The sequence below is a fragment of the Lactuca serriola genome, chromosome 3 (assembly GCF_051521515.1).
Source record: "Lactuca serriola cultivar US96UC23 chromosome 3, Lser_US96UC23_V15, whole genome shotgun sequence".
Lineage (NCBI taxonomy): Eukaryota > Viridiplantae > Streptophyta > Magnoliopsida > Asterales > Asteraceae > Lactuca > Lactuca serriola.
Window position 1 is genome coordinate 57,463,400 of NC_136410.1, and position 24,942 is coordinate 57,488,341.

Sequence of the window (24,942 nt, forward strand, 5' to 3'; positions counted from 1 at the left end):
AAGGTCAACCCTTAGACCGGTTGGCGTTTTGATTTTTGAATGGGTTGAAGGGAAACACGTATGAGTGGATCTTATAGGGGTATCCCATCTCATAGGCTTGAGGGCTTGGGGTTTCACAGCAGGATAGACGGCATTAAAAGCTGCTACATGCAAGGTCACTAAACATGAGAAATCGTGCATGGAAAATCAACACGTCTTCATACCATTGACATTTGATACATTTGGTTTCCTTGGACCGGATGCGGTAACAGTTCTTAATAGAGTACAATAGATAATGCATAACAATGTTATATCCCCTAGATCTATGGATGTAGTCTTCAAAAGAATTTGTTTTACCATACAGAAAGGCTTAGCGGCACAACTTGTTGCCCATCACTACTAGAAAAATACCCTTTAATGACGCGCAAACCATGACACACGTTGTTTTACGATAAGCAAAAGTGGGTGCCCTAAAAATAATGTTAGATCTCCCAAAATGTGAATGATTTAAGACGCGCATTTTTACGTGCCCTAAAATTAGTGTTACAAAAAAAAAAAAAAAAAAAAAAAAAAACACGGAAGGCACCTATCACAAAATGGGCGTCGTGAAATCATGTCGTTTTATATTTTTTTTAATGAAACGCGCACATCTTCATTTTTAGTAGCGGGAAAAGGAATTCCCCAAAAATTAGAAAAGTTAAAATCCCGCCATGTCGATTTAGGTCTGGTTCCGTCTCCATCTCTCGTTCACTTCCATCTCCACTTTCTCTTCCATCTACAATCTCTCTTCAATCACCCACCTCGCCGGCGATGAAGGTTTCTTGTGATTGTTTGTTGTACTTACAAGCCCTAGGTCCGATTTCAACAAAAATCTCTTTGGTGACTCATTGCCTCTCCCTGTCGAGTTCGAAATTGTCACCAGAGGAAGTAAGGGCAGTGCAAGATAATGAAGGGCCTTCAAAGGCGATTTGTTTATTACAATGTGGTAGCAGAGACGACGGTGCTACTAATAGCCCTAAACAATAGTCATCTTCAAAAAAGTTACAAAATCAGACATGCCTCCTTCATGTCTCTCTCTCTCTCTCTCTCTATGTGTTAATCGATTGGTACTTTCATCGCCTTTAATAGCTACAAGAACCCTAACCCTCGTCCCGTCAAACAAGTCATTGAAGTTGGGTCATATACAAATTAGACATGCCTCCTCTGAAGACGCCTATAAGGTGCAAAAAATCTGCTAAAATTGACGGTGATTCAACTACATCTCCTGCTGTTTCTTCCGAATCGATGATCAAGGTGGAAGTCGTTTTGGAGAATTCTGTAGTAGGTGATGTGAATAAAGCGATAAATGAGGGCAGTGAACCAGACGCGGGTGGAGATAAGGTCATAGAGGATTTACCGCTAGTAAGTGAGGATGTTGGTAAAGGGAAGCAAGGAGAAGGAGATGGAATCGTTTACCTAGAAAATGATGAATCTGACGAGTCCATAGTCTAGAAGATAGATGATTTACAGCATGGAAGTGAGAATGTGGATCAAGACAAACAAGGATCAGGCATCAATGGTCCCCAACTGGAGACAGTTGCAGGTAAGAAATTTTTTCACCATGAACATAAATTTTGATTTATCACTTGATTGCTCTTGAAGATGAGGTGTTTTATAGTTAAACTCATACATCAATGATAAAAAGATTGAATTTAACCAATTTGACATGAATTTGGATGATCATGCGAAGGATAAGCTTGAGAAATTCATGGTTTCCAATAATGAATCTGGTAAGAGTATAGAAAGTGAAGTCTGAACAAGCTCCGACATGTTTCTCAACAAAGCTCAGGTAAACCGATTCATCTGTGATTCTGTTCATAATCAAACCTAAACATATGTAACATCAATGAAGAATTCTGAACAATATATGTAATGTTTGATCTTTGATTTGAAGGATAAAGTTGTTGCTGGAATTGAATCAAGGATTTCTGCTTGGACATTTCTGCCTATTGAGAATGGAGAAGCTATGCAAATATTTCATTATGAAAATGGTCAAACCTATGAACCACAATGGGATTATTTATGCTAGGTAACATTTATTCCATTTATTCATATCAAGATTGTTTGACTTTGTTCTTGATATAATAAATTAGTCTTGTTAAATCTGATTACATACCATACAATCTATTTCTTTTAATTTCTAACATGATTGTTTTTTATAGAGTGGCTTGTAAGTTGGAAGTATGTAAGTGATAATAGTTGTCTCATGGTTTCTCTTTATTCAAAATGCATACCAAGTGTTTGATGGATTGCCTCAATTAAACCAATCAACAAAAAAAGAACTGTTTATACCTAATAGATTTGGGATCGTCTCCTTCGTCTCCCTTTCATTCTTTGTTTTTAACTTTTTTTGGTTCTTGTTTCATTTTTAATTGAATATTATCAATTTCTTCTTACTGATATGGTTTATGAAATATGAAGCACGAAATTGAGGCTACCTTGATCTGGTCAAATTGATGAACTGTTTTCCTATGATCAGAATATTAGAACCCTAATTCTAGAAGAATCCGATTGGTTTTCTAATATTTCATATATCTTTTTTGATGTTTTTAATGATTTGTTACTATGACAACAACAGATGAAATGGGATTCATATCTGAAGATGGTGAACCACAAATACAAACAGATGAAATGGGGCCCAACGGTGCGCTTATTTTACTTTCGTATTAATCTTCCTCTCTATCTTCCCGTAAATACAAAATTAATCCCACTGTTGATTTAGTGAATTAGGGATTAGGGTTTGGAGTGATTTGGGGAGAAGATGGGATTGGGTAGGCTGAGAAGAAAAGGGCAAAAGTGGAAGAAAGAATCAACTGAAACAAATTGGGAGATCGAGAAATGGAGGAGCAAGGAGAACATGATCGGCGACGTTGCCGCTAATTCACCGTCCAATACAGCAGACGAGACAGTGGAGAATCAACAGCAAGAAAAGCCATGGCATTCCTACATTTACGAGGATCTACCTCGTATGGTTCAGGAATCTGCCGATTCCGCCGTTCGCTTTGCCCGGTCGCTGCAGCAGAATTCGTCCACTCATATTCGAACTCTTAAGGTACTCTATCAATATCTATGTCTCATGTTCGGGTGCGTTTCATTTCTTGTGCAGCTTTCCTTATAGTTAGGGCTTCCGTATATACGATGAATGTTTATATGTGTGCATTCTATGATGGATTTTATTAAGGACTAGTAGGATAATTTAAATTTGGTATTTTGATATATAGTCTAGCTGTTCGTATGCGTTAATGTGTATCTGTATCTCTTTGCATGCTATTTCAGGTGGCTTTTTCATCTATGGGATGATTGCTTGTCATTGAGATTCTATTGTTTTTAGTATGAAACTTAGCTTAATGTAAACAAGAGACAAATTGATACATAAATGATCAACCGTGATTCAAGTTTGTGTATACATGCTTATATTTCGGGTAGGTTAAGAAGATGGTGCACATTAGAAGCTCTTTTCAGCATACTACTTAAATAATCAACTAGATTATCAGAATTATCCCCCTAGAATATGAATTTAACATAAGCCACTGACAATTCTTCTCAAGAATATAAGTTTTATGCAGCATAAGTTGGAGCCAAATTAGTTATTTCTCCTTCATTCATGCAATCTGATTGTTAACTTTATTACCCTTCTAGTTTGTTCTATGTGATCATCAGTTAAAATCCCACCTTAATTTCTTATAAGACACTGGCAAGTCTTACTTTTCATGTTCATTTCCAGGATTATGTAGTTCAATACACAGCATAGTATAGGAGTTATGAAGATTTGGTGTTCAGTAAGATCAAAGGTGAATTTTTCTTTTTTACAACTACCAAACATTTATTTCATGATAAAAAATCAACAGTGATGCCATATTTTAGAGGCTTGATAAGTTGATATTTCTTGGATTAGTTTTCTCTCATACTTTTGTGTCTTAACATATCAACTCACAATAGAGAGCACCCAACTTTATCTGCTGGAATTGCAATTATAGCTGCTCTTCTCCTCATGAGAGGTAAAGAAAGTATTCCACTTTACATCTTTAGATCAACAATATATAATTGCATGCTTTACATTTTCCGTATGCACTTATGATTTTTTATTTGTAACCTGTTGGCTTGAATGAACTCATTGGCTTGCTATGAACAAGGTGATATTGTGTCTGTGGATCCCAACATTAACATTGTTATTCATGAGGATATAGTTGGTCTTTATGAAATGCTTGGATCTTGATATGGTGAGTATATCTACCTAACAGTCAGCATTTTTTAGTTCAAACATTATTTATTTCCAAAATGTGACATTAACATAACAAATTGTTGTATTTGCATTTGTTTATGGAGGCACCACCATTGTTATAGAAAGCTAAATGAACATTGTGTTTGGATGAGGCCTATCAACCCCCTTGGTTTGAAGAAATTAAGGGTATTCTTGGAATTTCAAGTGGGCATCATGTATATGAGTCACTTGCTCAATTCAATCAAGAAACTGTAGAACATATATTCAGGTGTTTTATTTAATCTATTATATGTTTATAACTAATTAATTATTATGAATATAAAGCTTGACATGTATTATAATATTATATGTTTAAAGTACATCACTTCCTGCAGAACCATCTACTGGAATCAAGTCCGTGAAGCCAAAAGTAAAGGCAGTATCAATGATAGAGTTGTTTACATCAGAGCAGGTTCGTGAACATATAACAGGTCTCAGGTAGTGGGTTGGCCAGGTCAGAATCTGCATTTTACTTTATGGATGTGTGTTTTGTTTTTTGTTTGTTTTTGAATCTCTCATTTTATACAGAGCAAAGCAAAAGTAGAAAAGAATCAAGCTCTGGAACACTCGATGAGTGAGAACTCGTGTCAACTATGTGCAGTTGAAAAGCTGAATTTTGAACCCCCGCCTATACTTGTCCAAATTGTTATATGGAAGAAGTTGAAAGAGGAGAGCGGATGCCTCTACCACAGAGTGTTGTACTTGGAGCAAAAGATTTACCTCGAACCATACTCAGTGATCACATAGAGAGCAGGTTGTTTGGAAAACTGAAGCAGGAGAGACTTGAGCACGCAAGGTTCTATGGGAAAACTTATGATGAGGTGATGTTATAATCCCCCCAAAAAAAGAAAAGACAACTCCATAACATACATTGTGAATGAACAATAAAGTATGTATCTTACATTTTCTTTATTATCAGGTTCCTGGAGCAGAAGAACTTGTTGTCAGAGTGGTCTCTTCTGTGGACAAGAAATTGGAAGTCAAGAAACAATTTCTTGAGATCTTTCAAGAGGAAAATTACCCTGTGGAGTTTGGGTATAAGTCTAAGGTATTTCAACCGTACTACTTTCATTGATTTGTTTATTATAGCATCTTTCCCTACATTTCTTCCTATACAATATATTATACTCTAAAAAATCTACCCAGTTATATGCGATGGCACTATCTTGTGGTTTTGGTATGTGAATCCCTAAACTAGGCTTTGTTGTTTTTGGTAGTTCTATTGTTTCAGAAAATTAAAGGTGTAGAAGTGTGTCTTTTTGGTATGTATGTTCAAGAATTCGGAGTAGAGTGTCCGCAGCCAAACCATCGGCGTGTTTATCTTTCTTATCTGGATTCAGTCAAGTACTTCAGGCTTGAGATTAAGGCTGTGACAGGGGAGGCTCTTCGTACATTTGTATATCATGAAATTCTGGTAAGTAACTTCTCTGTCGTGTTAGATCTTGCATAGCAGTTGCCTTAATTCTTGTTAGGCTGATTAAAAAAATTACCAATTTTATTTTCCAGCTACTTTTCACACAAGGGCATTTTGGTCTTTTCCTGATATCTTTTGTATGTCTATTTTCAGCAAGCTGGTACAGCAAAATCTTTTGTATGTCTATTTCAGCAAGCTAGATAAGTCCATATGTCACTTAGTTTTGTTCTTTTTTATTTTTAGTATGTGCAACATAGCGAGACATCAATGTCCTTCAAAACTATGGATGATGGCCAAGTCTTACTCTATGCAGTAAGAATTAAAGAAATAGCAATGCACTTTCATTCATTTGTTTCATATTTTTTTCATAGTTCTCTAGAGATATTTTTCCTTGTGTCATAGAATGATTGGCTCCTATCTTGTTTTTTGATATTTATACGCATTTTTTAAACATATTTCTTTATTGTATTGCATGTTAAGTTACCGAGTATAAAAAAGCTTACTGATCATGTAGGTGTTCAAAACAATAGAAAATTTTTAAACATATTCTTTTATTGTATTGCATGTTAAGTTACCGATTTGCCATGTGTAGGTCTTGTTTATGTGCATAATGTCAAGCAAAGTAGCTCGGATGTTGTGAAGGTGGGCAACAAGTTCTTGTAGTTCAACTATTATTAGTTAATGACTTTCATCTTTTTCACATTTGATGTATTACATTTGTCTACTATTAGAATGATTATTTGTATAACATTAATTTGTGCAATGCATTGTATTATTTGTATATGGTATTTTATTTTCCATTATGAGACATGAAATGCAAATTTAATATGAAAATAAGTAAATCAATAAATATTTTTTTTAAAAAAATTTAAAATTACGATACGTAAAAATGTGTGTCATCTTCATTTATGACATGGCCTATCTCGACGGGGGCTTTCTTGATACATATTGTGTGTCATTAACACGCGCGTCGTAAGGTTACGACACGCGAATGCGTGATGTCTTCCTTTATGACAGGGCCTTTCTTGATGCGCATTGTGTGTCGTAAACGCGCGTCGTAAATGCGTGTCATAAATGAGCGTCGTAAATGCGCATCGTCTATAGACGAAGTGCAAAAGCGCGTCATCTCTCTTTATGACAGGGCCTTCCTTGACGCGCATTTGCGCGTCGTCTGAGCCTTTTACGACGCGCAATGAGCGTCGTAAAAGGCTGTTTTTCTAGTAGTGCATTTTCCTTCTCATTCATTGTACTATGATAACTAAAATCGTAATTTAAATGTTAAAAGGTTTGATAAAAAAAACCTTCACGTCGATCATTCCGTTGGTTTGTCGTCTTGATGGAAGAAATGTCCACTATTCTGCTCTCCCATTACTGTTAAGCTTTTCAATCTTAAATTCCCCGGTTTCGACCTCTCATTGCTACGAGTTCTCTTAATTGAACAATGGTACTCGTTATCTTTGGTTTCCTTGTGGTCTCGCTTGGAAACTAGGGTTGAAGTTCTAGCCATTATGCCAATCATTGCCCTGGTAAGCCTGTTTTGGATTTTAATTATATAGTTCATTTCTAATAACTTGTTTAATTTCGATTTCTAAATAAATTTTGTTTGCTATTAAATGAATGCATGATTATTTTGTAGTTTATACTTGAAGCCACTTAGTGAATTCCCGTTAAAACTTATTAGTGGTGAACTATGCAACCGAATGGATCATAATGCATTTTGGGAGTCTGGATCATTTAGTTTAGGGAGGAAGATTTAGGGCGTGTTCGAGACGGAGTGTTTGAGAGCTTCTAGCTTCTAGCGTTTGACAAAACGCTCCGAACAGAAAGCCTCATTTGGCACTGCAAGATTCTAGCGTTTAGTTTAAACAAAACACTCCAAATCCAAATGCTACTTCACGTAGTATTTAATAAAACGTTACAAGCTACAAGCTACCCGCTACAATTTATCCGTTACCAGCTATTTTTGCCAAACACGCCCTTAGTAGTTGAAGTATAACTGATTTTGAATTCCATTTTCTTCCTCTTAAAGTGCTTCTTTAATATGCCTGAACTTTCAGACTATTTTCATTTGAGGTTTCTTTGACAGATAAATTGAATAGTTCTGCTTGCTGATAAATTGAAGTTTTGTTTGGATAGGCTTCAAACACCCATACTTGAATCCATAAATTTAGCCACTTTATCCTTTCCCTCATTATCTCCCTTCATATATCAAATATGTAACTGATGGGAGTTCTTGAGTTTCTCGTATAGATTGATATGGAACATTTGTATTTAAAAGTCCTGTTGCTGCAGAAACTAATTTACCAATTTCTTTTCAGCCTAAAGTTTGCTTTTTTACCTTGTTCTTGTCCCAGATTTTAAATATATAATGTAATGTCTGTTAGTTTCTATTTATTATTTTTGTATGTGGTGGGTGCAGTTATTTATCTATTTGGAGGTGATTTTGGGAAAATGCTTTACACTGGTGATTTTCGTTGGGAAGTAACAAGTAAAATTACAGAGATGGGAAAGAACATGCTTCTTAGTGCTCTCAACAATCATAAAGTGGATACACTTTACATAGATGACACTTACTGCAACCCATCATATTCATTTCCATCTCGGGAAGTTGCTGCTCAACAGGTGATGTGTTTTGTACTTCTGTTATTATTATTAGAGTAAATTACAAAAATTGTCCCTGAGTTTATCTGATTTCTTGCAGTTTTGGTTCCAAAAAGTTTTCTCTTACAATTTTGATCCTTATTTGAGTTAATATATGTTATTGTATTTAATTTCAAATTATAATATAGGATGCTTTTTAGGACCATAATCTAATTGAAAAATCTTATATCTGCAGGTGGTGAATATCATCAACTCTTATCCTGAGCATGACACCATCATTGGCAGACTCATTAGGGAAAGAGGATTTATTATTCTACATCTCAAACACGCTGAAACTAAAGGTAATATTCACTATTAATCATATAGTTTCCTTATCATGTCAACAACATATGTTAGGATCAGGATCAAATTGAGTGCATGCATCTTATGCAGATTTGGGTGTGGCTGTTGAATAAACTTCTTCACACTGGGTACCTTATGCACTAAGGTAACAACAAGTAGATAACGGAAAATAAGAAAGAAATGAAACAGAGAATTAGCAACAAAATCTAAAAAACAAGGGAATGAGAAGATTGCTTGGAGTCTAAATATTATTGACTTAATAAACTTATTCTGGAATAATAAAAGAAAGGTACGTACCTTAATAAAAAATAAACTTTGCTATTTTACCATTTGAACTAAAAATCCCTATTTGATTCAAACCGATTATCCCAACAGTGGCCAGAGCGATTACAGACAATGCATATTCTAGGATTACATGACAACTTTACAACCAAAACCACTTTAACAAGAATACGAGCTGTCCCTCGTTACAGTTTTACCATTGAAGTCCTAGAAGGACTGAATACCATGCGTCCCACGATTGGCATCATGCCATCTGGCCTTCCATGGGCACTGAAGAAAAACAAATCGTCTTGTGGTCTTTCCTCTATGAAGACAGTAGAGTCAATGGGATCACTCTTTCTTGATTTGGATACAGGAAACAGATATAGAAATAAAATTGAAAAACAGCATGAGTACATGTACACAGTTGCGTATTCTGATCACTCATGCTTCACAGAGATAGTGGAGTTTGTTAAGTTCATATGCCCAACTCACATGAAAGGTATTGTGTCTTCATCATCTTCTTATGTTGATCCTTGTTACCATCTTCCCCACATCTATGGAACATCGAGTTTATATGAAAAATATATGGTTGAGGTAGACAGCGAAAGAGTTGAAGGCAGATGTAAGTCTGATGAAAAATTAAAGAGAAAAAGGATCAAACAGTATCATTCAAGCTTTTGTAAAAGTAGGGTCAGTTTGTTAAGAAGGTTTAAATGTGGTGTGAAGTTAAGTAATGAAGAGTATTGTGATGATTGAACTATGTACTGTTTGTGCTTAAATAGGTTAGTGACTGTAAATCTGTACTGTATATGTGCAACTTGGAAAAAGTCGTATGGAAATAAAAAAAATGGTTATATTTGGATTTAAAAAATTTTGAGCATTTATTTACGTTCTTAGAAATGGAATGGTTGGATCCTTCTACATGAGTTTATGACATGGTTGATTGGGCTTTTCTTCGGTCCTTTTTGGCATCCATGTCGGTTATGATCTGGTGGTTTGTGATGTGTGTTACATCGACATCTTTCTCTTTTAGCATTGATGGTGAGGTTCATGGTTTCTTCAAAGGGAAAAATGAGACATGGTATAAGTTTGGTTGGAACTGATGGAGATGACAAAGATGTCAAGTCCCACCAAGTAGAAAATTTAAGCTTGTATTTATACTGTTGGATATGACTTGTCAAACATATGAAAGGAATTGGAATGGAGAAGTATTATAAATTATATTGACTGACTTGTACAGTTATTATTCCAAGTGGGTTTAGCAAGTTAGACTACTATTTTTGTTGACTAGAAACCAATTAAGAACTTCACCTCAGGGCTCAAATGTGAGTTGTATAAAATCCAATCCTGGTGCTTTGTTTCTGCATATGATACAATACCTGTCATCTCTGATTCTCTATATATCTATATATATCTCACTTTCCAAATTTTTTACAAGTCATGTGCTTCTTCAAAGAAAAAAGTATAGTGAGGTTTGTGGTCCTCCTGTATTTCACTTTATCCATCACCATCTCATCTGGAGCCAACACCATCTCTGCAAACCAGTCTCTGTCTGGAGACCATACAATCATATCTGAAGGCGAACAATTTGAACTTGGTTTTTTCAAAGCAGGTAACTCTTCTAAGTATTACATAGGCATCTGGTATAAGAAGGTCTCTTCCAATCCTCCCACCATAGTTTGGGTGGCGAACAGAGAAACACCCATCTCTGATAGATTCCGTTCAGAATTAAAAATCATTGATGGTAATTTGGTGCTCTTGAATGAGTCCAAGTCCAAGATTTGGTCAACAAATGTCACAACCACCACCACCACCACTTTGAAGCCCGCCACAGTTGTTATTCTTGATGACGGAAACTTAGTTTTGAGAGACTACGGTTCAAATTCAGTTGAACCTATTTGGCAAAGTTTTGACCACCCAACTCATACATGGTTGCCTGGTGCTAAATTTGGTTATGATAATAGAACAAAAAAGAACCAGGTTCTTACATCATGGAGAAGCAAAGACGATCCTGGTGTAGGACTCTTCTCTTTCGAGCTTCAACCGTCTAGTAATGAGTATGTAATCAAGTGGAATGGCTCCCACCAATATTGGATAACTGGTGCATGGAATGGGAAAACATTTGACTTATTACCTGAAATGAGGTTGAATTATATTTACAATTTCAGCTACCATACGAATGAGAATGAGAGTTACTTCACTTCTTCTTTGTATAATCCTTCCATTATATCTAGAAATATAATGGATGTTTCTGGTCAAGTTCAGCAACTAACATGGTTGGAAGCTACCAAAGAGTGGAATTTATTTTGGTCTCAACCTAGAACGCAGTGTGAGGTCTATGCTTTGTGTGGGGCTTTTGGAAGTTGCAGCCAATCAGGATTACCTTTCTGTAGTTGCTTGACTGGCTTCAAGCCTAGATCTGAGACTGATTGGAATCAGAGTGATTTTTCAGGTGGATGTGTACGAAAAACCGATTTACAGTGTGGGAGAAACATGGAAAAGGCTGATTTTCTCAAGGTTACAGTCAAGAGTTTGCCTCCAAATAAATCCATGGCAGTTGGGAGTGCTGGAGAATGTAGTACAACCTGTTTGAACAGTTGCTCATGTAATGCATACTTTTTTGTTGATAATGAGTGTTCGGTTTGGGATGGAGATCTCCTGAACCTCTCGGAAGATAATGATAGTGGGAAAACAATCTTTGTCAAAGTCGCTTCTAAAGATCTTCCACATCATAAAAAGACTAATTGGGTCACCGTGGGTGCTGTTGTTGGGTTTGTAGGAGGTGTGGTTTTTCTCTCGGGTCTAATTGTGCTTTTAATTTATAATAAAAAGAGGATATCATTATCGGTGCGTAAGACGAGAATGGAGGGATCATTGGTGTCATTTGTCTACAAAGATTTACAAATTGCCACCAAAAATTTCTCAGACAAATTAGGAGGAGGTGGTTTTGGCTCTGTTTTCAAGGGGGTACTGCATGATTCATCTATTATAGCAGTGAAAAAGCTTGAAAGCATCAGTCAAGGAGAGAAGCAGTTCAGGAGTGAAGTCAGCACAATCGGCACTATCCAACACGTTAATCTTGTACGCCTTCGTGGGTTTTGTGCTCAAGGTAACAATAAGCTGTTGGTCTATGATTACATGGCAAATGGTTCTCTGGACACCCATCTTTTCCATGGAAAACAAGTTTTAAACTGGGAAACAAGGTATCAGATTGCACTTGGAATTGCAAGAGGATTGGTTTATCTTCATGAGAAGTGCAGAGACTGTATCATTCACTGTGACATAAAGCCAGAAAACATTCTTTTAGATTCCGAATTCTGTCCTAAAGTTGCAGATTTTGGTCTGGCAAAACTTGTTGGTCGAGACTTTAGTAGGGTTTTGACAAGTACAAGGGGGACAATAGGGTATCTAGCACCAGAATGGTTATCGGGGGTTGCTGTCACAGCCAAAGCAGATGTTTATAGCTATGGAATGGTGCTTTTTGAATTACTTCATGGTAAAAGAAATGCAGAAGCATCTGAAGATTCAAGGAGTAAATACTTCCCTGGTTTGGTTGCAAATGTTCTTATGGATGGAACTGATATCCTTAGCGTACTAGACAGTAGGTTAAACAGGGAAGCTTGTGTTGAACAAGTGACAAAAATATGCAAAGTTGCGTGTTGGTGCATCCAAGATGAGGAAGAGAGAAGGCCTACCATGAGTCTAGTGGAACGTATTCTTGAAGGTGTTTTGGATGTGGACATGCCTCCAATACCCCAAATCTGCCAGTATAATTATTTGTAGTGTGACATTGTAGTCACTCACATTAGAAATAAGATCGTTATAAAATAAACAAGTAGTCGACTTTTTTGTTGCAAATAAATTATCGTTATTATAAAAATGCAACAAATAAATGGTGGCTTAACCATTGAATTACTAAGGCCCCGTTTCTTTTTTATTTGTATTAAGTATTGAATTTATAAAGTGCATTCAATTGATAATGATATCTAATTGATGAAGTGTTGCTGATTGTTTTTTACCGGTCTGAGTTCAAGTAATTGACCTTTTTACCCATATTTAAAAGTAACAAGTAACAAAATTATCATTCATTTCATAATTGTTAAAAAAATATAAGTGTACCATATACCATTAAATAACTATATATTTTTAAATAAATTCAAAATAACATGATAACATGTAAGTTTACCATACTTTATATCACAAATATAATTTTAAATATTGAGATCGAAAATTATAAATTACCAACAACTTATCAAATATATATATATATATATATATATATATATATATATATATATATATATATATATATATATAATCAACATCAAATAAGAAAGGAAATTTTGATAGGAAGTTAAGAAATTATTTATATACATATTTTCTTAGCAAAAAAATGAAATGAGTCATTAGATGATTCAAAAGTAAGATGATTCACAAGAAAAAATTTTGAAAAAACACCTTCATGAGTCATTTTTAGGTAAATCAAGAAAAAAAATTCACTTTTATGACAATTTTAGTGAATATCAAGAAAATCATCATATAAATGAATCATTGAAATGTTTTTTCGGGATTTTTTTTGGTGAATCATGTTATTATTGATTCATTTAGTGATTCATTTATTTTGTTCGCCAAAAAAATAAGTCGAAAAAAAATTTCTTACCTTCCTACCAAAAAAAAAATTCTTACCGGATCTATATATAAGCCGTTTACCTGCGCAAAACGACGGGTGCGAATAATTTCTTTAAGAAATTAATTTCTAGAGGCGATTAGTGTTTTTGTACAAAGAGTTTACTGCATCTAAACAATATCAATAAGGGTTAAGTTAGCAGAAACGAAATCAATAAGAATTAAAACATGAAAAGTTAGAATTCTTTACAAATATACATGAACTCATTTGATGTATAGACTTCACTGTCGTTGAATTGTTTATCAAGATTTACTAATATTTTTGTATTAACACGTGATATCCCTCTGGATAATGCCAAATAGATAAATTTTGCCAATGATTCCTCCATGTCTGTCTAAAGATGATATGTTCCCATTCAAGCTAAAGAGAAAACAATTTCCAATGCAGTTATGTTTCGCGATGGCAACCAATAAAGTTCAGGGACAAACAACTTCAAATGTAGGTATATATCTTCCAGAATCGATTTTCCACCTCAATGACATTGTGCTGAAAACTTTTGCAATTTTAATCTTGGTGCTGTTACACAATACATTTTAAAGGTTCAATATTTCGTACCAATATTATTGGGCATCCGACTTTTTACTGAAGGTAGTGATGGGGTAAACCACTAACAGTGAATGAGTTTAAGATTTCCACCAGATAGAAGTTATTTCTATCATTTTCTGCTTAATCAAAACTATAGAAATTCTCTCTTCTCCACCGAATCAGTTGATTAAATAATCATTAATCTCATCGATACTTTATTTTTGGTGGATAAATTGTATGTGATTAGTGGATGACAAGCAGTTTCCTTCAACATATAATTTCTTTCACCAATTTGTTTATTTTTTGTTAACTGACAATATTTTGTGACCAAGAAATTTGAATGTGACATTATGTAAGAAATTTTCAATGTTTGGAGTATTTAGGTATTGATAAAAATATCACTTTACTATACGATTCATGAAAGTGATTTATTAATACAAACATCTGGTCTTCTTAGTTGAAGCATTTGATCTTATACATATTTATTTGTTTAGCAACAAAAAATGTAATGGTTTCATGTCAAGTTTGTTAACTAGTTTTATAGACATAAAATCATTGATATTATCAAACATATTATCTCTATTTTTTAAATTCATAATGATAAAAATTGATAAATGTGTTATCTCAATTTTATTAATATAAGAAGGTATAACGTTAAATTGGTAAAATTATATATTCCGGTTTCACTGATCAAGTATTATTAATGATTTTTTTTAACTTTTATTTACTAAAAATAATATAAATAAATATTTTTTTTACATTTTAACTTGAATAAATTAAAATTTACAAATCAACCCACTAACATTTATTTTTGGAAAACCTAACCACTTGTAGGTTGTAGAAGTGGAAAGTTTTACATTGTAACATAAAAATCTAAAGCATTTTTAATAATATTTTTTAACCAAATCAATTAATATAAAAACATTATGTTTAGTTAGTATTCAAACTCAATTAATATACTACCGAGCCCTGACAGCTGAACAAAGCCCTGATTCCACTCTGGTGCCCTCGCCATATATAATCAGTTCTCCCCCACTTGGGGTTCGAACTACCACCCGCTGACCATCGCAATCAACCATGGCACCGAATCAACTAAGCCAATCCATCCCCACAATCTCGCACACCTCCCCCATGGGAATTGGAATCAAGTCTATCGGGAAGGCTAACCCAAAGATCTCCAACTCACATCCTCGGTAGACCGAAGAAGCAGAAACCCCGTGTTCATTGGCGATAAAGACTCGCAACGGACACTCAAGCTCGCCTACTGGCATATTAAATTCCCTACTAAATGTTTGTGATACAAATGAATGACTCGCCCCCAAGTCAAACAAAACCAATGCAGGTCGGGAATTCACTAAAAACCTACCTAACCACAGGTACAACAGATAAGCATAAAACAAATATAATAAAAGAAATAGAGAATAGAAACATACCAACAACCACGTCCGGTGCCGCCCTGGCCTCCTCGGCTGTAAGCTGGAAGGCACGCCCCTGAGCCTTCAGAGGCTCTGCCTTAACTAGCCTCACATCCGAAATCCTCAATGTAGCCAGCGCAGAAGCCTGTGCCGGCTTAGCGGCAAGCAACAGACAGTTGGCCTTCAAGTAGCCAACCTAATCACAGTGATAACATAACCTCATGCTTGGAACTGGTGCGGTCTGGTGAAAATCCTTCGCATCATGCCCCTCCTTGCCATACCTGTGGCACCCACTACCAGCTCGACAAACCCCAGAATGACTATTGCCGCACTTTCCACAAGTGCGGCTCTACTGATCCCGGGACCTGAATCAGCGGTCTCAGACCGCTTCGGCACCAGCTGCAACTGTGTTGGGGCCTACCGCTGCTCCCTCAACTCTAGGTCAATCTCTAACTCACGCCGCCTCGCGGCCTCCTATAAATGCAGAAGAGTATCACAACGTTGGGTAGACACAAATTGTCGGATGTCGGTCTTGAGCATGCTCAGATAACATGTCATTTGAGCCTGCTCGGAAGCAAACTTTGGGCAGAACATTGCCCTCTCTGTGAACATGCGGGTGATCTTCGTCACCGACTACCCGTCATGTCTCAAACTCAAAAACTCCTGAGCCAAACGTTCCCGTTGAACCCAAGGGATTTAGCGAACGCGGAACATATCCCTGAACTGCTCCCAAGTAATAGTAGTTATCTGATCATCAGTGTAAGACCCTGTCATCAGTCTCCACCAGTCCTTGGCCCCGGACCTCAGTAGGTTCAGGGCACACCTGACCTTCTGTTCAGTAGAACACGAGTAAGTAAAGAAGCACCCCTCCATATCAGAAACCCACCTCATATCCTTGATGGGTGTAACGACCCAAAAAATACAACCAATTTTAAATTTTTCAAAAACAGCTCGATTCCATTAAATCTTTACAAAAAGGTTTTCAATACAAAACATTTAACGTATTCCCAGAATCACATTACTACAAAATCATGAGGAGCGGTACGATCACGCCTTCGCCTTGCCACGGTCTCCTGAAGAACCTGAAAAACATAAAACCACAACTGTAAGCCCGAAAGCTTAGTGAGATATCCCCAAAATACCAACCACATACACCATACACGCATAACATGCCACAACATATCTGATCACAGAACAGCCATGCATTTCGGGTCTACTATGTGACTGGTCCGCCGCACCGGCCTACAGTCCACCTGTTCCACCCTCTGAGTCTAGCCATAAACCTCGAGTCTACAGTGTGATTGGTCCGCTCGCACCGAGCCTTCAATCCACCCGGTCCACTCTCTGAGTCTACAATATGACTGGTTCGCCCACACCGGGCCTTCAGTCTGCCTGGTCCACTCTCCGAGCCTCTGCACGTCTGGTCCACCCTCTTGGGGCCTACAACCTATCCGAACCGCTCGCTGGGCCTTCGGAATAACCGGTCCGCCCTGGGTATCTTTGCCTACAGCACAAAGCAGGACCCGCCTCAACTCAACTCCAGTCCAAACAACCATGTGCACATATACATACAATCATATAGCAATTCACAGTCAACAAGCAACTCAAACAGATCACATAACATATCATCATCCTAACCAGGATACCAACCTAACAGGTCACTAGCATAGCATCTCCCTATCTCTCAGGATACCGATCTCAATCAGGTCTCTAACATATATCATCCTAACTCTCAGGATGTAAACATATCAGAGCAACAACATAACAACAACTACCCGGGTCTCAATCCGATAAGGGTCGGCCTTGGTGCCTTAGACCCTGTTAATATAGTGAGGATAACTCACCTCGAAACTGCCGGCTGAAAGGATAAGATCCCGCTGCTCCAAGCTCCGACACGAACTCCTCCACTGAACACCAACACACTCAACTCAATAAATACCCTTAATTACCAAAATACCCCTGAAAGACAACTGGTCAACCTTTGGACAAGGTCAAAGTTAACCCCTGACTGACTCTACTCGCCGAGTCAACCCAATGACTCGCCGAGTCCCCATACTCAGAACTTCCCTCAATCCGTGACCTAACTCGCCGAGTCACCCCAAGACTCGTCGAGTCCAACAACTCTGAGTCCACTCGCCCACAACTCACCGAGTCATCCCTTAACTCGCCGATTCTCGACTCAACCAGAAAATATTGGGACTCTTCGACAAGACTCGCCGAGTCCAAGAACAGACTCGCCGAGTCTAAGGCTATCTTCAACCTACTCGCCGAGTTGTTCTTCCAACTCGTCGAGTTCCAGCTCATCTTCAAGCAACTCGTCGAGTCCACCCATGTGACTCGCCAAGCACCACCGGCCTGAATCCATACAGAAGCATTCCAGGCCATGCAATTGATCCAAAACATAGATCTAGCCTCCTACAACGCATCCATCACGTAAAGTGGCAAACTTTATGTGAATCCAAAGAGATCTATGCATTTTGCACATTAGGGCTAAGGTTTGGGACATGATAGCTTCACCCAACACTCAACACAGGGACTTTATGCACATTAGGACCATCACCACTCCAGATCTGAGGTAGCAACCTCAGATCTAACTTCCAAACTCCAAAACATACCAAGATAAGCTCCCCACAAACCCCAAACTGATGAGCCCAAGGACGAGATATTACCTCAAAAGAATGCCCCAACTGCAATGGAACTCGAATCCAAGCAAAGCCCCTTGCTCCAAGCCTCTTCTTCTTCAAGATTTCCTCAACAATTGCTTCTCCAAGCTCCCAAATGCAACTTGATCCACTCACATACGAAGGTTAGGGTTTCTAGACTTGAGGATGAGTAAAGAGGCTGGGGGAATGGATGTTATGTTCTTTATATAGGGCTCAACCCCGAGAATTAGGGTTTTCTCCACTCAGCGCCTACTCGCCGAGTCCATCTTACTGACTCGCCGAGTCAGCTACTAAACACGCGACCAAGTCGCGACTCTACTCGCCAAGTCCACCCATGGACTCGCCGAGTCGCTCTTTCCCAATTTACTCTTTTAGCCCTTCAACTCTACTCTTTATATTTTAGGATGTTACAATAGGATCCTGAGTCCCATCAAAATTAGGGAGCTTTGTGTTATCGGAGTCTTTGTACTGGAAGCCCCGATTAGCTCCTCCTCCCCCTAGCGTTGTTACAGCTGATGCGGCTGTAGCGGCAGCTGTCTCTGCAAGGGCTGCATAATGCTCGTCGAAATACTCGACCATGGCGGTCTTGATAGACCCAAAAATCTCTGGAAGATATGCCTAGAACAAAGTGGCAACCTCATCATGTAGGATCTCTCGAATCCTGGCGTCTAGCTCATTTATCCCCATCTGCACCACAATCTCAGGTGATGTTGGCCCCTCCTAGCTTACGTCTCTTGATCCTAATCCTGACTCAGATCAAGTTAAAAAGCGTCTCGTCATCACCATTCTGAAAACATACCAAAATATATCAGATAATCCACATAAATTACGGGGAACCAACTCCCGACTAAACCCTAGGGGTTGTGACTTACTTGCTACGCGTATGGGACATGTTCTTTTAGTAGTACGGGCCCATACTACCTTCCACACCTACCCATATTTATCTCAAGTATCATCACAACACCCTAATAATATACATTCACATGGTGATCGCTCAATCCTCACTCCTAAAGGAAAGCTAACTGCCTCACATCAACCTACCGGCCTCACACAACTCACTCATCCATGATACTTCCACCAACCCTACAACACTAGTGTATGCTAGCCATACATAACGTTGGACCCTATAGACTTTCGAATATCAGATCCTACCCTAAGTCCCTAATCAACAAGAATAGAACATAAGACGAAATCAAACATTCTTAGGCTATAAGATCTGAATTATGTACAACCATGATACATACACAAGCAACTATAGTAATGATGTCAATCTCACATAAGGAAAACCCTAGGCTAGTAGGCATCATCTAATCATGCAGTTCTATCATGCAACTCCTGAAGATCCCTAGCTTAGTACTAGTATGATGTTCTAACATATCACAATATCAAATAACCGTATGCTATTTTGGGGTCAACTTATTGGCTCCGGCTGATCGTACACCCTGCATCCTCCTTTTCTCATTTTGAAAACCACTTTAAAACTATTTTGAAAATCCTTCCTTCTTTTGAGACTGGATTCACACAAATGTTCCTCCAATTCACTCAAACCAAGGCTCTGATACCAACTTGTAACACCCATAAAATCATGTCAAATTTGAACTTTTAAAAACATTTCAAAACCATTAAATCATTACAAACTTGTTTTCAAAATGTATAATATCAGAGTTTTTCCATAAACATAAACAAAACATGAGGAGTTGTACGATCACGCCTTTAGCTTGCCGCGATTCCCTGATGTACCTGAAACAATAAACTGAAAACTATAAGCCCAAAAGCTTAGTGGGTTCCCCTAAAATACCGATACACTGCACATAACACATATATAAATAACAGCATGTACTGGTCCACAGCTTTACAGACAGGATTACCCCTGAGCCCACAGTGTGAGTCTGGATTGCCTTCCAGGCCCACAGCTCACATCTAGATTGCCATCGAGCCCAGAGTACGAGTCTCCCTCAGCTCATATCTGGAATGCTTTCGGGTTTGTTGGTTACCGCACGGAGTAGTATCACCTCAACCCATTCCACATAATATGTCGACATATAACACAACTAATGCACATACAGATAATCACATAATACTGCAGGTAGTCCTACAGATATACCTAACTGGCATATCAACTAACATGCAACACTAACTCACACTCATCATACAACAAACTTCTAGGATATCATATCCAATGGGTCGGCCTTGGTGCCTTAGACCCCCTTAGTATAGTGAGGATAACTCACCTCACAACTGTCAACTCAAAAGATAAGCTCAAACTCTCGGATCACCGTCACAAACTCCACTACCTATATTCACCATAGAACCATACTTGTAAATTTCCATTTTCATTAAATGCCCCAGAAGTCAATTAGTCAACCCTTGGTCAAAGTCAAAGTCAACGGTCAAGGTCAACAATCCATCTTGACCCGACTCGTCGAGTGCAGTCACTGACTCGTCGAGTTCTTCCATAACTCGAGTAGTCGTGAAATCCCCCCACCGACTCGTCGAGGTTTCCCTGCAACCCGCCGAGTCCATGCGTGTCCAAAAGTCGGGAAAACCCCAGTTGACTCTCCGAGTCACCCCACTGACTCGCCGAGTCCATGCAGAAGTCTATGCACGACAATCTTCATCAGAATCGCCGAGTTGATCATGCAACTCGCCGAGTCCCTTCAGTTCATTATCCATTCAGATGCTTATTAAGCCATTTTAAGGTTCCATATTGCAGATCCAGCTTCCCAAGGCATGTTTATCACGTAAAGCTGCAAACTTTATGTGCATGCAAGGCTCTAAAGTCTTATAATGTCAAAACCAAGCATGATATGGAGTTTTACACTTAAAGAGAGGTTCATACTTGCTAAACCTGGAAGCTTTGTGGACTTAGAGGCCAAAGAGAGTTCAGATCTGAAGTTACAACTTCAAATCTTAGCTCATACCCAAGAATAGCTTCATAATATGCTAGAAAAGCCCTAGTCTTTAACCAAATGAGATCTAGAAGAAAATTAGATCAAGGTAACAACTTGATACCTTCCAAAAGATGCTAAATGAGGTAGATATTAGATCCCCACACGTTCCTTGCTTCTAGCCACTTGCTCTCCAAGCTCTTCTCACTAAGATCCACCTTCCAAAGCTTAAAACACACAAGAATGAAGCACACACATGGATTAGGGTTTGCTGGACTCTCAAGAGGTTGTAAGGGGGCTAAAGGAGGCTTATGATCCTTTAAATATGGTGCAAAACCCTGTAAATTAGGGTTTCATCCTCCAGCTCCTACTCGTCGAGTCCTATCTTGGACTCGGCAAGTAGGTCACTTAAACACGTGGCCCAATCCGCTTCTAGTCGACGAGTCAGGGCATCCAACTCGTCGAGTATACCTTAAAATTATGAAAATTAAAGCCATAAAAGTATCACCTGAGAGTCAGGGTGTTACAATTATACAAAAATCACAAAGAAAACAATTTTAAAGGTTTTGTGTTGGTTTGAGGGCTTTGGACCATTTTTCAAGACATGTTTTTATTTTAAAGTTTTTAATTTATATGTTTCTTATATACAAATTCTTTTTCTATATTTTTCTTGGTTTAAGTATTATTTTAAGACAAGCATTGTATGTTGTGATTGAAACTTTAATGTAAATTAGATAAGATTCATGTTATCGATCATATGTTATGGAAAGTGATATAAATAATATTTAATTAAGTATTGTATATATTTTGTATGTCTGTGTTGCTTCAAAGTAATAATTAATAAAAATCATGGATGTACAATATTATCCATAGTATCCATGTAAGTCTCTTTTAAAATACAAATTGTCTATCTTATCATTTTATATTTTAGTATATGTTTAACATTTTAATTATAATAATAAGTGTCTTTTAAAACTTTGTTTCGTTTATCAATAATAATAAGTAGCTTTAAAATTAATGAATAATAATTATAAAAAATAAAATCAAATTATATAAATCATGATATGTTATATTATTCATGCAACTCTCTTTTGAAATACAAATTGTCTATCTTATCGGTTTATTATTCAGTGTATGGTTTATATTTAATAATAATATTAAGTATTTCTTAAAAGTCTTCTTTAACTTATTAATAATAATAAGTGGCTTAAAACTAAAGAACAATAATTTTAAATGATAATAACATCAATTTATAAATTACAAAACATTAACAACAAATAATATGTATTTTAAATGAAAAACATTATTGAAATTAGAAAATAATTGCATAAATAAAAATTTAAATTAATCAATCATAAAAATTGTTAAAAATAATATTAAATAGATAATTATATTTAATTTTATTAATGAGGAAGGTGGGTTGATGTCAATGAATAATATTGTTCAAAATATTATGTCAAAGTTAATTTCAATAACATAACCATTTTAAACATATATTTTTAAACATTTTAACAATATATTTTTAACCTACACTACGCAATGGGCAGGAGTTCATCTAGTTTATATACTTATAAATGGGTCATTTTTACTTAAACCATATTCATTTGAAACCTCCTATTTGAATGAATATCACTCAAAATTCACTCAATAAAGATTAACCATTCAAAGGTTTTATAACTTATATAATATGTTTAATAAGAAATTAATGGATAGTCTACTATTAAAATGACATTCTCTTTGAGTAGACACACAAATACAAATCACATACAAAATTCACAAAGAAAACAAGTTTAAAGGTTTTGTGTTGGTTTGAGGGCTTTAGATCATTTTTCGAGTCATGTTATTATTTTAATGTTTTTAATTTGTAAGTTTGTTATATACTAATTCTTTTTTTATATTTTTCTTTGTTTACATGTTCTTTTAAGAAAATCATTATATGTTGTGGTTGAAACTTTAATGTAAATGAGATTAGGTTCTTGTTATCGATCATATGTTTTGGAAAGTGATATAGATAATATTTAATTAAATATTGTATATGCGTTTGTATGTTTGTGTTGCTTCAAAGTAATAATTAATTGAATATTATGGATATGCAATATTATACATAGTATCCATATAAGTCTCTTTTAGAATGAAAATTGTCTATCTTATCACTTTATATTTTAGTATATGTTTAACATTTTAATTATAATAGTAAGTGTCTTTTAAAAGTTTTTTTCGTTTATTAATAATAATAAGTGGTTTTAAAATTAACGAACAATACTTATAAATAATAACATCAAATTATTAAAATTATGGATATCTCATATTATCCATGCAATTCTCTTTTGAAATACAAATTGTCTATCTTATCAGTTTATTATTCAGTGTATGTTTTATATTTTAATAATAATATTAAGTGTTTCTTAAAAGTATTATTTTACTTATTAATAATAATAAGTGTTTTAAAACTAAAGAACAATAATTTTAAATGATAATAACATCAATTTATAAATTATATAACATTACCAACAAATAAATTGTATTTTAAATGAACATCATTATTGAAATTAGAAAATAACCGCATAAGTAAAAATTTAAATTAATCAATCATAACAATTGTTAAAAATAATATTAAATAGATAATTATATTTAATTCTATTAATGAGAAAGGTGGGTTGATGTTAATGAATAATATTGTTCAACATACCAATACACGCACAATTAACATATTCAAATAACAGCAAGCACTAGGTCCACATTTAAGGGACTGGATTACCCTTGAGCCCACATTATAAGTCTGGTTTGCCTATCGAGCCGACATCTCATATCTGGCTTGCTCATGAGCCCACAACATAAGTCTGGCTTGCTCCCGGGGCCCACAGCTTATGTTCGGCTTACTCCTTGAGCCCATTCAGTCATCGGACTGAAAAACCCTCAAGCCCTCAATACGAGCCTAACATATTACACGATCCACTGATCATATCTTGAATGTACATGATCCCTCAATATGAGTCTGACATGCCCCGCCCGACCCTCATCTTATATCTGGAATGCTCCAACACCCTTAAGCCCTCAGTACGATTCTGGCATACCACACGATCCTCAACTCGTATCTGGAATGCACCTGAGCCCCCAACATGAGTCTGGCATACCACCTGGTCCTCAGCTCATATCTGGAATGATCCAGAGTTTTTTGGCTACAACATGAAGTAGTACAACCTCAACCCAACACAATGTGTCTACAAATAAAAATATATGTAGATAATCATGCAGACAAAATCATAGGTAGTCCGACCGATCTACCAGACTAGCATATCAATAACTAGCAATATCATACATATCTATTCCATAATCAGCATATTTGTAAATATCAGGTCATCAAACCAATGGTCGGTCTTGGTGCCTTCGACCCGCAAGTACAGTGAGGAAAACTCACCTTAAACTGACGAACATCTCAGATAAAAGCTCGGACTACCAATTCAGAAAATCCCGTGTGCGAGCACCAACAAATACCACCAAATTAATAATTGATCCACAACCCCAAAGCTAAGGTTCAAGTCTGATTGTTCAACACTCAGGGTAAAAGTCCATTTTACCCATTCCTTTCTTGGCCCAAAATCCGAGTCTTACCAATAACATCAAAAGCCCACTAAGGCCTAACTTCCTAAAAGATACCTAAAGCTCGAAATGGGCCCAAGCACCAAAAAGGCCCACATGTAGAAAACTAAAGCCCAACAAGGCCCAAATGCCCAAAAACCACATCTCATGTCGTGACCAGTCTTGGTTACGTTGTGAGAGCTCACTCAATCAGATCCTAACTCATCATGGCCCGACATAGTTAACTCAGCCAAGGAAATGTCAATGGGGTTGCCCTCACATCGT

General features: G+C 36.7%; 2 pseudogenes; both read left to right on the forward strand.

Annotated features, from left to right (window-relative positions):
- The first annotated feature begins 2,779 nt into the window (after positions 1–2,779).
- On the forward strand, positions 2,780–9,675 carry LOC145095293 (uncharacterized; annotated as a pseudogene).
- Positions 9,676–10,242: 567 nt separating this feature from the next.
- Positions 10,243–12,812, forward strand: LOC145094449 (G-type lectin S-receptor-like serine/threonine-protein kinase At2g19130 pseudogene; annotated as a pseudogene).
- Positions 12,813–24,942: the final 12,130 nt, after the last annotated feature.